At 42.3% G+C, this 16905-nt stretch overlaps 1 protein-coding gene across 1 annotated transcript in view; it reads left to right on the top strand.

The window, feature by feature from the left end:
* The first annotated feature begins 2108 nt into the window (after positions 1-2108).
* The window catches only part of LOC120841456 (FYVE, RhoGEF and PH domain-containing protein 2), a 59010-nt gene continuing 44213 nt past the window's right edge, over positions 2109-16905 (top strand). The window contains exon 1 of the mRNA XM_040212344.3: positions 2109-2287. The gene's annotated coding sequence lies outside the window, so the exon portion shown is untranslated. The remainder of the gene's footprint in view (positions 2288-16905) is intronic.

Here is a 16905-nt window from a genome sequence, read left to right as displayed (position 1 = left end):
CGCTCATGAAATCGGGTCGCGTCGGCACAACGTCAGTACGCTGTACATCCAACTGAAGTTTTGGGGTGTCGTATATGTGACAAGGGGTGTAAGGGCTACACCCCCTTTTTTTAGAATGTAGAGCGTAGCCATGGACCCCATCGGCCGCTTCCTCCCGGTCTCAGTCTTCTATTATCCCTGCTTCGCCATTCTTTGTCTTTTTTCTCTTCTAACATCGTTGTCTCACGTGGCATCATCTTCTTCCTTTTTGCCCCTTCAACTTTCTTTTATGTCATTTCTTAGAATCATGACACCGGGGCACTAAAACGCGTCTCATTCTAAAATAAATTTTTGCTCACATATTTTGTTTGTTTGCGTCATTGGTTGGAACGGCGAATCGCGTCCTTCTGGAATTTTAATTCTCCAGGCACAGCTAAATTAGAATTGTGTTTTGAAAAGTTCGTAATTAAAACGTGTTTTTTTTTTTATGTAGGGAAATATACACATAGTGTTTGAAGATTTATAAATACAGCTGGGTGTTTTCATTTCAAATCGGGCAGGCTAAAAATTTATAATTTTTAATTTTTACGAAAAGAAACAGTGTTTTGGGGGCATTTTCAAATGAAAGGTGGCACCAACCGCATGTTCCTCAGAGTTTTTTGTTCTCTAGTTACGAAGTGTAGAAGCCGCAGTGGCAGAAACAAGTATTTTTACCTGCCGTCGCAAGTCGCGTGTTTGACACCCCTTGCTGCCCCTAGTTTTTCTTTTGCCACCCCTTTAACATTTCTCCCTCATTTAATAGGCACCATAAACATATTTTGATGTATTTAAATATTTGTAGGAATTTTATTGTTTTCTAAAAAAAAAAAAAAAAAAAAATGTCAAACTCGTTACTCAGGTCGATTTTCGGTCAACTTTGAAAGGTCATTACTTTGTCTGTGCTGAAGGTAAATTTGCTTCTTTTATCTCTACAGAAAGCCCAATGCATGCCCATTATAGATATAATATTATCATCTAGAAATGTAATATTTTTGTTGTATGTCCTCTATTTGAGCCACAACCGCGTGAAGTGTGTGCTTATTTGACTAAAGTACAGCAACATTACCCGCATTGTGCGCCTCTACGATCTCGAAAATATATTTTTTTGTTTATGTTTTCAAAAAGGAACGTAAAGTAGCCGAACTTGTGATATTCATTGTAATTTAAAACTTGAAATAAGAGAGAAACCATATAAGCTCACTACAAAACAATGAGTAACAAGTATATACAAATCAAACGGCAACGCAACATGTAAAAAATTGTTTCTATATAGAACGGTTTAAAGTAAACGAGGGTGGCTACTCATTACCCAGCCTATTACGATTGAATGATACATTCTCACACCATTAATTCTTGTAAATAAATCTGGAATTTCTTTAGCGAGTTTCAAAAGTGGACAAAAAAATATTATTTTTCCTGCCGCGAATGAGTATCGCTGCACATATATGGTAACATTCGAACGCGTTTTTCTCTTCACGTATTTTGGAGCAACGTCACATTTTCGCGCACAAGAATTTTTGTATTGACTTTTGTCCTAGCACAACCAATTTCGGCATTCATATACTTTAGAATATCTAGAATGCGACCTCTGGGTTTGGTTAGAATGTATACTCCTTATATTTACATTAAAGTCTGTTGCCATTTCCCACGCGTCCGCAAGAACATGTCTATTTCTTCATGTGCATTGCATGCAGAACATAAAAAAACACTATATCAAATCTAACGCCCCATCTATAAACAGGACATCAAACACATGTTTCTGGAGAAAAGATGGAACAGGGCCAAAAAGTTGTTGCAATTTGTCAAGGTCCTGACGGCTTTCCATGAGCACAAACATGTGAAACGACCAGAGTCTTTACTATTTTCACGTTCCCATTAAGTTACAGGCAAACAACAAGCAGAATTTGATTTATTCCCAAAAATGGCACGCGTAAAGCCGAGAGCCGCTATCGAGACTGTCATCTCCTTACGTTTAAATTACCCGCCAGAATTGGCATACTGCATTTCATTCGTCACAGACTTACCAGATGGCGAAAGAGTCGGCGGCTTGCTCGCTTTGAAAGGTCTACAGTTGCGGTTTTCCCCCTCACTGGCGATTACTCGCCCGTGTCGCATTTGGTGCCGTACGATGTTAAGAGCCGTGACGTCGTCTGCTACTTTGGTTACAACCAACTCGTTCGTCGTCTGCTAAATCCAGTTCCACCTTTGCTGGCCCGTCAGGCATTCCCGTCAAAAGATCTGGGGATTTGAGTCTTCTCATCATGCCTCCGTGAGTTCTCTCTCATTTTGTACACATGAAGTAGATGCTTTGGCGTGTGATATGGAGCTGGAATGTGCAGAAGTTGCGTCTGCAAAAAGCTGTGCGCAGCAGACGCGGAGTTCCGGCGCGAACTCGCTACCGTGATGCGAAGCGTCGACTGCTGCGTCCTTCAGGAATCATGGATCCATCTGTTTGTTACAATACACGTAATAATATGTGTGTACCTGTACTACAGGACTGACTGCGACTCAAAACGTCGCGTGGAATGTGTCAGATTGCGTTGCCATTTTCAAAAGTGGGAATGTGACCTCACGAGTCACAACAAGAAATGTTGTGGAGGCGATTGGAGTGAAAACGCTCTCACATTCCTTCAGTGAAGATTAAGTGAAAAGTATAATGAAACATGTGAAGAAACCTGAAGACCAAGGACACAGACAATAACAGAGGGCAAGATGTGTATCTGTTGTCCCGTTTCTGTCATTACTCTCGAGATTTTGTTCGTTATATGTCTGAATTTCACCAATATGATTTGCTCATATATTGAAATGAATTTTGAAAATATATATTGACTAGCGTCTTTGAAACAGCCGTAAAACCTCTTAGAAAGACTTCTGTAAATGTGTAACTTGTGAATGGTATCTAAAAATGGGAAAGCTTTTCAAAAATCGAAAATATTCAATATCTGCGAGTTAAGAAAAAAAAAAAACTGGTCATTGACCTTGTTCTGTTCTATTAAAGTACTATTTATGTATTACGTATGACTGCTGAGTAGCTGTCATCGTAGCACACTTCTGTTTCTACATTAATAATCGAGCAAATAATCAGCGCTATATTGAAAATTTAAACGAAGGAAGGTAACAAAAACGGCTGCACAAATCTCTCCAAACTACTGCAAGTGTGAGCCTGTTTCGTCTCTTCCTAAATTTGTGATTCCTGCAAACTACAAACAATTGTCCTGACCTTGCTGCTTTTAGCGTACAAGACTGTGTCCTGGTTATCTTATCATAGCGCTCTTCTAAAACCCCATTCACCTTTGGTTCCACCGAGGAAGTAATACGCCAAGCAATTCTTATCACAGCGTTTCTCCTGCAACGTGCAAGCATCAAGGTTTTGTTCTCGCTGAGATTTTACAGGAGCCTATATGTACATTTTTTTAGAACTTCGTCTCGTACACCAATCTTGACAGCAACCTCTTTTTTTTCTTTCAATTTCCTATTTCCCTCGGTGTACAGTGAAACATTTCATTATCATTGAAACAATATCTGCACAATAAGGGTGGCAGATGGTGCACGTCCGATGCTGTGTATAAATTTCTTTCGTAGTTTCGAGCGTTTATCACTAAGACCAAAAATTGCGGAGTCACTGGTCTGAAAACAGCGTTCGCGCGGTACGATATTTCCAAGAAGAGAGCTATTGCGCGTTGTCGGAACGCGTATCGCAGCCCATTAATGAAAGATGTCAGCGCACAGAAGGGGATTGTTGGAACGGTCAATAGATATTATTCTCAAAATAGACAGCGCAAAATATCAAGGACAAGTAGATGGAAGTGTTTATAGACACCTCGCATGGAAGTCATATTAAGGTCAGTGTGAACATGTAAAAACGTATATAATGACAAGATGCTATACGATATGTGTGCCGAGGGTCTTTATACAATGTTAAAACTTGGCTTTCACGAGTAATACGTTTTCGTAAAAAAAAAATAAGAAAAAAACTGAAAACAAGGTATGTATAGGAAAGCTCAATTTTGATGCTTTCGAAACACGTGATTCTTGTTTCTAAGTAAATCAATATTGATCGTTTTCCTAAGAAACTTGGCCATAGCCGCTGACAGCATGGGACGTGTCTTAATATCTCGAAGCTTCTGACTTTGTGATTGGTCCTCCAGCGTCTTTACACTCTCACTAATATGGTGTCTGATGCTTACACCCCTTGTTTCTTATATAGTACCCCAGCAACTACAATTCGACGTTCAGTCTACTGACGTCCAACTGACAATACCAACTTTCACAAACGGCTTGATAGTCGAGAGATACAACTTAATAAAATAGCTAATGTACGGAATAAAGAATGCAATAAAGCACTCAAGGTTTTGTTGGCCCTGCTGCTAAACCTCAATGCTGTTTCTTTTTTTTTTTTCTTCTTTTTTTTGTCTGTAGTGGATACGTACACTATCTATTTAGTAAGTTATATATATATATATATATATATATATATATATATATATATATATATATATATATATATATATATATATATATATATATATATATATATATATACAGCTTTCAAGCCGCTCGTAAAAGTTGGTGTCGCCAGTTCAACGTCAGTGGACTGAACGTCGAAATGTAGCTTTGAGGTGCTTATGGGACGAGGGGTGTAAATACTACACCACTTTTTCCTGGGAGTGTATTGGCAAACGCCGCGAGCTCATTAGCTTCAGAGCTATCATAAGATATGCCCCGGACTATAATAAGATGCCCTGCGTATCTTAAGCTGTCATTAGGTATATTGTAAGTATTACGTATGGGAGCAAGCGGAAGTGTTGCTGCATTTGCGTTAGTGTTGCAAGCTTCACGTTGCGCATTCGCGTCGACGCCACGCGCTAATCCAAGACGCAGTTTGGGCTTAGCGCACGCGCAATTTGGAACACGCAACGCCAACTCAAAGCGCACAATTCTTGCGTTTGCTTGTCTACACGATACACCACTATAGTCCGTTGCAATTCAAGAAGGCAGAGCGAGGGAAAGGAAGGCCGGGGAGGAGGAAGCAGACGGAACGCTAAAGAGACGAGGAGGTTTCCCCCTCTCTTCTCCAGCGTTCCGTCTGCTTCCTCCACCCCGGCCTTCCTTTCCCACGCCCTACCTTCTTGAGTTGCCACGGACTATAGCGTCTAGGGTAATTTAGAGCTCGCGCTGAAAGCCTATCGCCAAGACTTAGGTGAAACCTCCACGAGGTGCACCTCAGTGACTCCTTTCGGAAGTCACTCGAAGACGTGTTACCGAGTGATTCTCCAGAGTAGTCCGCATCTGTAGTCACTCACTCAACCCAGCCAGTGTCCTATTAAGTTCACGCGTCTGGCTGCGTGCCCTTATCGCATCTTAACAAATGAGTCTCCTACCTGCAATGGGGCGTAGCTTTCGGCCTTTATGCAACATCCGCCTGCTTCGGGATTCCTTCCCGGGACCTTCCCAAGACTATAGCGATCGTTCTACCAACCTAGCTAATCATGAGCTGGCATTTGATAGAGCAAACTGATGTTAACAGTGGCCACCCGTCTTGATCGTAACCGACGCAATGATGGGATGAGTCGTAATGACTCGATATGAGGAGGGGAAGTTCCCAAGGAGGAGACGATTTACGTAAGAGTAAATGGCCTTCCACCTAACACGAAGCGCAACTCACCCCCTCGTTGACTGGGAGCAATAATAGGATGCTCGAAGCTATATAAGAGCCGAGTTTGATATTGTCCTTTAGGCGATAAGATGCTCGAAGATATATAAAAGCCGAGTTTGAGATTTTTTCTTTTAGGCGATAAGAACACTGCAGAACGAATTATAAGCATGAAGCATAAATATGAGAAACCACTCCCGGCGGTTCTGGAGCTGTCAGATACACGGGGCGTTAGATCCCAATTCTAAAATATTTATTATAGAAAAAAGTTATACGCGAAAGGTAGAATAATGTTGGTCGTGCAGGTGAGTTGTTCGGCCAGAGGGACATAATATAGGAGGTCGACCGTCTCCATAAGCAAATAATTAAGTGAAATGTGTTAATTAACTGTTTTTTTAAATGGGGAAAATAAACATACGGGTCCAATAAGAAACTTATACACCGTCATCTCAAAGCACTAAATCGGTAAATATCAGACAATATTTGAAGGCGGGCGGTTAGCGCTTAAGTTTTCCCTCGTGACGCTGATGGTCCAAAAACGTAGATCACATTATTCTACCTCTTGCTGCTGTTCTTATCCCTCCTTTTTTTTAATATAAATCAGTTCTAATTAAATGTGAACACTCTGTATAATCCTACTACGGCCCTTCGCCCGAGCTTTGCTCGATCCCGGGATAGCAGCCGGACGTTCAACTCGGTGTTGTCACACAAACGAAAAAAAAAATTAAAAGGACTTCCAAACGTCGAACAAACTGAAAGATGAAAACGACATAAATGAAGCATCCTGAGGAAGCCCTTTGGTCCCTGCACTACGCCTGCGCTTCAGGTCGCATACGCCCATTGTGTTCGTGCGCTTCCGCACGCCCACTTCCGTAGAAGGGTGCCGCAGGGGGGCATGTGCATTCCCCGACAACGGGATGCCGAAGGCGCATTCCGTGACGTCACAGTTACGTGCCGTCACGTCGCAACAACGTCACTGCGCTGCTCGTGGCAGGACGGATGCGCGACGACCGCGTATGTTGTTCATGTAAACACGAGAAAGTTGATGGCGCGAGGGGGGGAGGGGGAATTTTGTCTCGCATATCATTTGCACGTGTTTTTGCGCAACCGAAACCACTCGCTCGCGTCGGTAGCGTTGGCAGCTTTATATATGCTGAGTATGAAACGGAGTATAACGTGAAACCCGTGGTAGTTTCGTGCCCGGCTGATTTCTCGGCCGCCCCATACTGTATTTCGTTACCAAAAAGAAAAGAATACGACGAGCACCGGCAAGCTGTTTAGGTAGTTGCTTTATTTCATCTCGAATATATGGGGGGTTTTACTTAGAATCAAACAGTCGGGTACGTTCGGTTTTTTTTTTTTCGCACTTTTTTGCTGTTGTTGTTATGGTGCGTATCCTGCGAAAGACAACGCCTTATGCGACGACATGTTTATTTCTGAAGAAATAAAATAAAATTTTACGCCAATCTTGTTTGCAGAGGCCTGTTTGGGAACTTGTTTGGAATTTTAAGACTACTCATAATAAACATAAATTGAAATGTTTCTTTTCGATAAATTATACATAGATTCCCTGAAATATGTATAGAATATATTGTCGCTTATACTTCGGCACTGGGCTCGAATCAAAATGTCGTAGATTACAATCGTCAAAAACTCATCGTTCTTCACGGCTGCTTTGGGGTTTTATTTCTTTAAAAGTAAACATGCCTGGACTTTATATTATGTGCTGTCTTTCGTAAGGGATGTGCCAAAGCGTCTAAATAACAATAAAAAATACGAATGTACTCGACTGCTTGAATCCTAATGAGACCGCTCATATATAAAATAAACTCGACAGCACGCGCTCGCGTTTCTACGCTACAGAGATGAGCATCGCAATCTTCGCATCACATATACGGTGCGAATTTAACCAAGACAGCTGACTTTAAAGCTCTATTACTCATCGAATGCTTTAGTTATTAGAGCCGCCATCCGCTACATAAAAAAGTCGTTAGTTGTTCATACAGCGGGAGGTTAGTCTGCCAGAACATGGCGACATTATTCTTACCCCCTGTAGATGAGACATTTAGCCAGTAATGTACAACCGCTAGCCTGGAGTCTTTAATGTGCGTGACGCAGTAGTGATACACGACCGCACGCCGGTACGATGCTCATCATCCAGATCGAAACTGGCAGGGGTGGGGATTGAACCCAGGGTCTCTGGGTTCTGCAGCGCGACCTCTCGCCCCACGTGCTCCAAGCTCTTGCGTAGTTTGCTCCAACCTGACGGGCACTCGATGTGGTGAAGACAAGGTGAAGGAGGGAGAGGTCACTTAAATGTAGAAGCAAAGAGAGTGCGAGCCTCACGTCAGGGAAACGTCACTAAAACGTCGGGGGTGTCGCGTCATGGAGGGCGACAGTTCCGCCATCTGTCCACGGCGGAGCCAGGTGGCTAAATTTAAATCCCGGGCTTTTTTCAACCCTCCGACCCCCCGGTGCAAACACCCGGAGAGTCCGAGGTCTTGCGAGACCGTGAGGTTCTTACCCAAGGGATTTCTGGTTTTACTAAAATAAGACAATACTATGGGGACGTGTAAAGAATAGGCAACTGGTATACTAGAGTGCCATCCTATCGCAGGACCTGTGGATTATCCTCACAAAACGTGAGTAGTAGTTAAAACTTTTTTCTTTCTTGTTTTATGAAGGAAACTTGATCAAAAAAAATATTACCTCGAAGTTTGAGTAAAAGTTGATGCGGTTAAGAAAAATCTGATAGAATGGAATAATTTAGATTCAAAAGACCTTTTTTGAACCAAACACCTGGCATATCGCATGAAATGTTGTAACTGCTATTTATCAAAGTTTCCTGTTGATGTCAAGACACTAAAATAGGCAACTTCCGGAAGACGCGAATGTGAAGAAAGCATGTTGATTTGACTTTGCAGTATCGTGGCGCAATAAATAGCCCGGCCAAAAGGGCAGCATAACAAGAGCACGAGCATCTTAAAATAGTTACGAGCGATCCTTGAGAACGTGGTGAAAGGAATAAGGAAAAGTATAAGATCTTTGGAGCCCGCCTTAATTGTTGCTTTTGCAGCTGTTTTTTTTTTTCCACCCCAGTCACAGGGTTGCTTGTCAACAGTGCTCCCCAGCTTTACTGCATTTGAGCGTTCTAGTCATACTCGCTTTTACCTGAATTCAAAGTGTAGCCAACACCACGAGCTATGTGGCCAATCAAGCCGCACCAAAACTGCAACGTCATGACGTTCGTTCGTCACTTCCTTTGCGTGCGCTATTGTCGGGGAAACAAATCAAGCGCAGTGAATGCGCTCTATTCCTTTATGACGTTTTGATATACTGACTTGTGTTTCTGACTTAACGTTAAGTCACGCCGTGACTGCATGATGTGATGTCACGTTTCGCCACATCACGTGCACTTCCACATCTCCTGAGAGGCAATGACGCGTGTTTATCAATGAGCATAGAAAAAGAATATGACCCAGTCACTTAAATCAAACACGTGAGCATATTGAGAACACGATTAGGAAGGCGAGCAAAATGGGCAAGATGCGACTAGTCAGGTCAAAAATAAACCTTCTTCTTTAGTAATTGATGTCGATCAATCAGCATGCTTGCGCCATGCGTGCTCTTATCAGGATCCTTTTACGGAAAGACTAGGAAAGCTCTAAAATATGACAGCATGATTCCTTCGTAATATTTCTAAACGATCCTTACGCTAGCATTTCCGAGATAAAAGCACTGCTGGGTTGGAAATCACTAAATATTAGAAGCCTGAAGTTGTGATTAAAATGTGCTTTATTAAATGTAATGTAAACATACTGCTTTTAAAATGAATGAATGCGGACCCAACCTACGTTACATGAGGATGTGGTCATTTGAGAAATGTTTCTTGGGCGTTCTCATAATAGAAACAGTTTTGGTCATAAAAAGGACGACAGACTGGAACATGTCGCTACGAGAACTGCTGAACGAAACACACAGTATTGGTTTCGTTTGTGAAATTGAGCGCATGCAGATGTTTACTGTTTTCATCTACCCGCCCCTCTGACTACCGTAATGCCGTCGAGGCTTTTAAATATTCATTCATTTTTTTTCATTAATTTTTTTTATTTTTTGTGCTCATGAACAGCTTGAAGCCTTGATAATGATGCACAATTATCATACAGCAAAAAGAAGAATAATTCTACAAATTGACAATAGAAAACTTGAACGCTACAAGAGCTGGTTATAGATTTGTAAGAGAAAACTTGAACGCTGCAAAAGATGGGTTAAAAATGTCAATGCAAGAATCATTGAAAGTATTATACAAGGTCTGAATACGTGTCATGGGGCAGGTTCGGAAGAATTCATTAACATAAAATGGAAGAGAAATTCACCAAAATCTTCTGGGAACATGAATATTTATCGTTGAAGTTAGGTCAGGGCAATCAATGACTCCGTGAAGGCGTTTCAACAAAAATATGATCTTAGTCGCGTCGTCTGGCACTCAAAGTAGAACAATGGTATCGCTCTAAAAGTCTTCTATATTCAAAGTAAACAGTGCAGTCAACATAACGGTCGTAAAAAATTAAAAAAAAAACGTTTCTGGACATTTTTAATCAACTCTTGGTGTGTGCGCCCAATAGAATTCCACACAACTGAGGAAAACTCTAGCTTAGACCCAATTAATGAAAAGTATAACTGCATAATAGAGGCCGACATGAAAAACTCACGTGTAATTCTGGATATGACACCTAACGTACGAATCAGGCCCGTTGACAATGTTATTGACATGTTTATTAAATGACAGAGAAGAGTCTATATAAACTGCAAGATCACGAGTGCAATCCACCCTTTGCAATGGGGCATTGCCGAATTGGCAACAGAAATGAAAAGGCCTTAGCTTCTTAGCAAATGACATAACAACAGTCTTAGTGGGATTAAGTGTCAGCCTGTTGAGACTACACCAATTACTCACTGATTTTACATCATCCGTCAGTTTCAATGTAGAACACATGAGCGAAGGTCATCTATATATATGCATAATATAGTTGCTTTGTGACGAGAACAAACGTCTGCGACAGTCTTGCTCGAAAAGCGTATACGTGTCAGTGTCACTGTGCGTGAACAGAGAAGGAATACAGTTGAACGCACGCGTCGGCTACAGAAACAATTTACTAATCGCCCAGAAGAATTACTTAAAGGCCAACTCGGCTCGAAAACAAAACCAAAAATAAATGACTGATATCACTTGAGTGGCACGAAATATGGTCACAGCAGAAATATTACGTCATATCGAAGCCGCGTACTCCACTAAAACCAATTTTAAAGATGCTACCAGCTGCTCTTTAACAGGTGGCTGGCGGGTTGACTTTTAGTAAAGTAAAACTGGGCGACGATGTAACCTGGCACGAAATGGTATGCTAGGTGGCGCAAGCTACCGCCCGCTACAAATGGTATAGCCACTACTATGCATCCATCTATCCATCCTGGCGTCAAGGTAATGCGTTGGTTCTTCTTCCGTGCGTTCGCTTCGTTGTGTAATTTTTTACAGGAAGATAATTTCACCTTCGAAATTCGGAAGATAATTCATCCACCACGCAAGTGCGTATATGGTGAAATTTTCCAGCATTCTACGCATAGGCGCCGATTTTCGTAGGTACGTTTCATAGTCCAGGGAAGTCTTTGATCACCCTATAGTAACCCAGAGGTTGGCGGTCGCAGTTTGACAGTTATGGTACAAAATTTGGATCTTGCTACCCTTCCAGTCTTAAAGAAAGCGTAAACGCCGCGGCAGGGCGGCAGGTTTTGGGTGTACAACCCTTCACAGGTCACGTCACTCAAGCCGCACGTCTGAAGTGTTAGGTCAAACCAAGTTCACCGACAACCGGAGCTCAAAATAGTCACGAGAGTTTTTGCGGCACCACATGTCATATGAAGAAAAGAAAAAATTGGCTACAGCCCGAAGCATATACCCTACGCAGTAACTTTGTCACCACCAGTAGATGTACCATCGTGTTCACACGGGTTGCAAACGACACAGTGACTGATGATGGTGCACAGCGAGCTCGAGAAAGAGAGAGCGGTAGCCTCGATCTCCTGTTGGGTTCCGGGTCACTGAGTGCCGCCCCCTCTCCCTCCCCCTCTCCCCCTCCTTTCTTCTCCAGAGGTGTGTTATTTTACTTTGTGGGGAGGAAGGGGTTTCTATTATATAACATATCAGCGGTGTTCTTATCTATGAGCCAAACTTTGCCAATGGCCTTTACTACCAATAGACCTTTTCAAAAGTCCACGCGAACGACTGTCCGCCATTGCTTGATCACACGTACTCTGAGCATGTATTGAACACGAAGATCGCGTCAACGTTCGGCGTGAACTCGGCACCGCTCCTATGAAAAATGAGCGAGGCGTCATCGTTCGGCGACGATTCGGATCCAATCACGCTCTTCGTGTCCATGATGAATGGTTGGATGGATGCTAACGGCTGTACCCTTTATATCGGGCGGCAACTTGCGCCATCTAGCCCAGTTGTACGTCATTCGATTTTCCCTACTGGCAATGGCGAGTGCTAGCGTTGTTTACTGGACTTCTGAAAAGGGTCTATTGACCGAGAGAATTACAAATATAGATTTTTATTTCGAGGGCATATATTCACTTGAGACATCTAAAGGCGCGAGTGTTTGTATTGTAGTCTATACCCGTTGGCAGAATATCTATTAAAGTACGTTGCTGGGCGACTTGGTGTAACAGATTCAATGGCGTCAATAGGACAAAGACAGGCAAGACAGATAGTGCCACTCCGATCTTGCTTGTCCCATTTGCGATATTTTACTGGTAATAAAATATATAAATAAATATACGAGGGTGATTCAATAAATAAGGGGATTTTTTGTATAAGGATTTCTAATACAGATAGAAGCTTACTTTTTTTTTTTCTACGTAGTCTCCCAGCACTGTCACACACTTTTCCCATCTGTGCTCAAGCTTCCGTATTCCCTCAGCGTAAAAATCTTTAGATTGATATCTCAGCCAGTCGCTCACAACACTTTTGACTTCAACGTCACTTTCAAACTTCGTGCCTCTCGTGAACGCTTTTAATGGACAAAACAGGTGAAAATCTGAAGGGGCAAGGTCTGGGCTGTAAGGGGGATGAAGGAGCAGTTCCCAGCCCAGCTCGTTGATGGTCTGCACCGTTAGGGCTGCTATGTGAGGCCTTGCGTTGTCATGATGCAAGATGACTCCTTTTGACTGATGACCTCTGCGTATGTTCTTCATGTCTTTCTTGACCTACCTCAGCAGTTCACAGTAGTTGGCACTGTTCACAGTGCGTCCTTTTTCAAGAAATGAAATGGTGATTCGGCCTTGCATATCCCAAAAAACGGTGAGCATCACCCTCGTAGTGGACCGCTGGGACTTGAACTTCTTCACTGGAGAGCCTGCGTGCTTCCACTCCATGGACTGTCGTTGAGACTCAGGCTCATAGTGCCAAACCCATGTCTTGTCAGATGTGACCATCTTCAGAAACTCATCACCATCCTTTTCATGGCGGGAACGACACTGCTGGGACAACTCGACCCTCGTCTGTTTGTGCTCCGCAGTAAGCATCTTTGGCACCCACCTGCTGCTGACCTTCGAGTAGCCAAGGTCATCATGGACAATTTTGTGTGCTGTTCCCACAGATAAGCTCAAAGTCCTTGCAATGCCATCCACTGCCACCCTTCTGTCAGACTGAATGAGGTCATTGACTGATTCGATCACCTCAGGAGATCTCACTTCTGTAGGCTTCCAGGCCTGTCTTCATCCTCAACACTGCTCCGTCCTTCTTTAAACAATTTAGCCCACTTGTAGACAATTTTTTTTGGTGAAACATGTGGCACCATACACAGTTGACATTCTCCTATGAATTTCTTCACCCTTCAGCAACCAAAAACTTGATAGCTGACCGCTGTTCAATCCTGGAGCATGCTTCTTGGTCGGCCATCTTTGTTGGTCGGTAAAATTCTCACAGTTTTTTTTTTTTTTTTGTAATCTGCATAAGAAATTAAATCCATGCGAAAAAGTAGTAAAACAATAAAAATAACAAAAAGTAAGCTTCTATCTGCAGTAGAATTCCTTATACAGAAAACATCACCTTATTTATTGAATTACCCTCGCATATATATATATATATATATATTATATCCAGGAAATAGTGGTCCATCAATATGTGTATACTGTCTTAAAGAAAATACGCGCAGGTGTGTACGGGTGTGTAATGATGTAATGTCTGTGGACGCTGCGTTATAAATATTGCGTTGTCATCATATTAGCGATGCAAGCTACAAATATGTTTCAAAATATGTCGAAGGTTGTCCTATGCAAATAGGGAGGTTCAAAAGCTGGGCGGGCGTTTCTCGTCAATGAGTTCTGAGCGTCTGGGAGTGCCTTAATTTATTGCGTGGTGACTATCGTGCTATGTACCGCACTGGTTAATTTTGTCATTTACCGTCGAGGTGCCGAGTGCAACCTTGAGACATACTAACTACCCCTGTATAACGTTTTGCAACCGATATGACTTTGAATTTTCGAACGCGAACGTTTAGTGTAAAGTATTAGCCTACACCCTGGTAATCTATCGTGTTTCTCCCGAGTCTTGACAGGCCAATTTGTAATATTTGATCAGGGAGCAAACAAAATTGCAAAACCACTGGAATAATGCTGGCGTGAAGGAAGAAGCCTTAGAAACCATATAACTATTTCCCGAACGCATTAGAAAGTAAAGCTTTAGTAACTACATACACCCTTTAGGCAAGACAAAGCTCGTGTGCGATCTTTCATTTTCAATGAAACAAACTCAACGTTGAAATGTGCTCGCATTGTTTGTTGCAGAAACATGATGTCAACATTTTCAAGAAAGAAATCATTGGAAGCTTGTAGTTTATATACTCATTTTACCAAGTAAGCGGTGCACCTTGGTTTTCTGCAGCAGACGTCTTGCATATGTCAGCGTCCATGCAAGAGCGCCGCAAAGCCGCGTCTGTTATACACGTCGAGCTATGTGGTGACGTCATAGTCTACGATGTTTACGGGTTTCGCCTGGATTTCTACCTGCTGAGAATGGCCCTTTCGTCAACGTTGAAATATCATGTTACGCTTTGCCAGACGCAGCAGTTCGCGCCCAATGCACGTACCAGTGCATTGCTTCTCTGAATTCTTCAGGATATACACTGAGATTTCAGGGAAAGTTATTGTTCAAAAAGCTGGGCGTGCTCAAGTATAAATTATTTTTGCATAACACAGTTAGCACTAATAATCTGACCTATTACTTTGTTTAATTAGTACTACAAACATTGTATGTTCAAGTGCGAAATGATTGCCGTAGCTAGCTGACTTCATGCGCTAAAATAGTAAAAAAGAAAAAAAAAACCTAGCTATCACGTACGTTTAAAAAATATTAATAATAAATAGGTTAAACACTATCGAGTGTTGCACTTGCACTCGATCACACGCAGAATGAAATATATAAAAGTAATAAAGGATCAAATTCCGATACGGAAATATGCTTTACTGCTTTATGTACTGTATTTCCTATGTACCCGTAAGCCGATGAAAGGCGTAGACATGAATGAACTAACTAATAAACGATAAAAAACGTTTTAATATATTCTAATGTATTCGTGCGCGCAAAAATTGATGCACTCAATGCGTAATATGTCGACGTTTGAGGAATATGCTAAATTACGAAAATGTCTACAAGTATTTAGAGTGCTTTACCTCTCTGAGTCCATATCATTAAGAGTTCAGTCGCGCGTGTTGGAATTAATTCGTACTTCATCAACAACCACACACTCGAATATTTTACTCACTACCGCCAAAGTTCAGGGCAGATAGGATCCCTTAACATTATAAGTGCTTCATTTTGTCCACGACCGCACCAGCTCGACGTGACTTCACCGTATTGGTCTGGAGGTCACTTTTACGTATTCTTACCGAGAGGAGAACAAACACGGGGTCGGAATTAGCACCTCCTAAATAACGAAGCCGTTAGCGCCGGAATTTCCACATCACTTACCAGAGACCATCATGAGACGCTGATTGGTCACGAGTGCTACGTCGGCGTTCGGCTCGTACTCGTGTTCTCGCTGATTGGACACGAGCCCCCAGTCGAGCGCTGACGTAGTACTCGTATCCAGTCCCTTCCTTGAAAGCTGACCTCCGGCGGCTACTTACTGCCTTGCTACCTGCGACCCCTACTGAAAAAAGATAAAAAATATATGGGACGGGAACAAGACTTCTATAAACACTATCCCATAATACCACATGAAAGAACTCTCAGTCACTTCTATGAATTTTTCTCAATGTAGAATGCAAAGGTGAACTTGAATTCGGCCGTGGTTTTGTGGCCACTCATTCCACTTTTCTTTAATCAGTAGCCAAAGGAGCCAGTTTATTAAAATTAATGTTGCCCACGGCAGCCGACAATATGGTATGTGCTTTAGGTTTATAATACGCGTGAAAGATATATGAGATCATCTTGATTCACATCAAATTGCAAAGTTCACCGATAAAGCTACCTAATTTTTGGATGTTTGTTCAAATTGGTTTATTATTGGGTGTTATGGGGGATAAAGCTTTTATAGGTTCATGTGTTCTCGTTCCTATGTTCAGTAGAAAGGCGTTAGACGGGTGCAAAATGTGTACTGCATAAAGCGCAGTGGGCAGAGGAAAAAAATAAAATAGCACGCTAACGCAGCGAGAACGAGATTGCCCGGCCGCTGGTTCCGTTTGAGGAAGGACGGCAGACATCCGCCGCCCCTTAAGCGCGCTTTCAGTGATCCGCTCTTGAGCTGCCTCAGTTTTGCGTCGGTCATGCATAACTGTCCGCATAGCGTTTCCATGTTTCTCGGCAGCCTTACAATCGGCACATTGTCAGAGTGCAGAGGCCTTGTCAAGTCAAACTTCCGACTTTTTGCCCCGGCAGCCTACATCAGTTTTTGATGCGAAATAAAGGATTGATTGATTGCTTTCTTGTTAAGAGCGACGATATTTTCTTAATTTCATTTACCGTTTCACCGTCATTGTTGGTTTTGAAGACGACGAACCGGCAAGGATCATAGATAACAGTATTGGTTTAGTAAAAAAAACAGTTTTGCAAACGATAACTGCCTGCTTATTTGGTCTTCCTCCGAAGCACACTCGAGAATGAAAGGTGGGAACTTTCAGACCAGTCCGGCTCTCGGTATATTCACTAAAGCCCCTCGATGTGCTCGCGTTAA

This window comes from Ixodes scapularis, unplaced genomic scaffold (assembly GCF_016920785.2).
Source record: "Ixodes scapularis isolate PalLabHiFi unplaced genomic scaffold, ASM1692078v2 PGA_scaffold8__174_contigs__length_109621045, whole genome shotgun sequence".
In the NCBI taxonomy this organism is placed as follows: domain Eukaryota; kingdom Metazoa; phylum Arthropoda; class Arachnida; order Ixodida; family Ixodidae; genus Ixodes; species Ixodes scapularis.
This window is presented reverse-complemented; position numbering and strand designations above follow the sequence as displayed.